Here is a 1596-nt window from a genome sequence, read left to right as displayed (position 1 = left end):
CTTAGCATAATATATGGCACATTGTAAGCACCAAGAAATGGGAGTGATGTTACAATGTGATCCCTGTTACAATGTGATCCCTGTTTTGTTATCATTGCTTTGATACATTGGGCCTCCTCAGTTAACAGGTGAGGAAGCAGGCCTCACCAGAGGTAAGCGGTGAGTCAGAGAAGGGGGAGAGGTGACCAGCACCCAGGTGTTGAGGCACGGCGTGTAAGTCAGCATGAGCTTCCGAGCTGAGGAGACCTTGGCTCACGTTTTGGGTTTATCATTTACTATGTTTGCACTAGTTGCTTGGCCTCTCTGAGCCTTGGGTTCTCCATCCTTAAAATGCCTCATGAGACAGTTGGAAAGTGGAGAGCAGAGAGCAGAGCCACTTAGAAGGCCCTCAGCAAGCAGCAGTCCTCCCCGCGTTGGCTGCGGTGCTGCTTGCTTCTCTACTTAACCCGGTGGTTGGTTAGTTTGCTTTCTCAAAGAGATAAGGGAGACATGGACCCCTTTGAGAATCTGTGGATACCCAAACTCAGAAGGCTCCTAAACCTTTGCTAATAGTGGGGGTGAAAATTTAATAGATTCAGACTGAATCCAATCAATCTCTCCTTCTCCTCCCTCCCTCTTCTCTTTTCCTTCTCTTTATTGTATAGCCTTATGTGTTCCGGGCAAGCTGCCTTTGTTTATCTCACACTTTTTCTAACAACTTCCTTCCAAGGGCATTCTCAGATCTTACAACTTCCTTCCAAGGGCATTTTCAGCAAAGACCGCACCCACACTCTCAGTTTCTGGGGCTAAGGGCATGGTGTCCCTTAAGTTTCCAAAGCATGAATTTCCTTATCTGTAAAATGGATTTGTTATTGTTCAGTTGCTCAGTTGTGTCCGACTCTTTGCAACCCCATACACTGCAGCATGCCAGGCTTCCCTGTCCTGCACTATCTCCTGGAGTTTGTTCAAACTCATGTCCATTGAGTCAGTGATGCCATCCAACCATCTCATCCTTTGTCGTCCCCTTCTCCTCCTGCCTTCAATCTTTCCCAGTGTCGTGACCTTTTCCAATGAGTTGGTTCTTCACATCAGGCAGCCAAAGTATTGGAGCTTCAGCATCACTCTTCCCAATGAATGTTCAAGACTGATTGCCTTTAGGATTGACTGGTTTGATCTCCTTGCAGTCCAAGGGACTCTCAAGAGTCTTCTCCAACAACACAGTTTGAAAGCATTGAACGAAAGTAAAATGGTGAGGGTTAACAAAACATTGTTGGTTGATAGTCTGTTCACACGTAGTCTCATTAAGTCCAAACAATAATTTCATGAAGTAGATCTTTCATTCGACTCAGTCAGTATTGAATGCCTACTGTGTTCTAAGTAGCTTTAGCCACAGTGATGCCTCATGGAGCTTACATAGTGGGAAGAGACTATAAGAACATGAACCACTAAATAAGGCAGTTTCAAATTGTGTTGGATGATGTAGCAAATGGGAACAAGAACTAAGGGAAGGTGGTTAGGTTTCTACCTGGATACAGCTTGTATAAATTCATAGTATAAGAGTATCAAAGTATATCCTTGTTACTTTTTAATTTAAAAAAATTTTTTTAATTTTTATGG

The sequence above is a fragment of the Capricornis sumatraensis genome, chromosome 3 (genome assembly GCF_032405125.1).
Source record: "Capricornis sumatraensis isolate serow.1 chromosome 3, serow.2, whole genome shotgun sequence".
NCBI lineage: Eukaryota > Metazoa > Chordata > Mammalia > Artiodactyla > Bovidae > Capricornis > Capricornis sumatraensis.
This window is presented reverse-complemented; position numbering follows the sequence as displayed.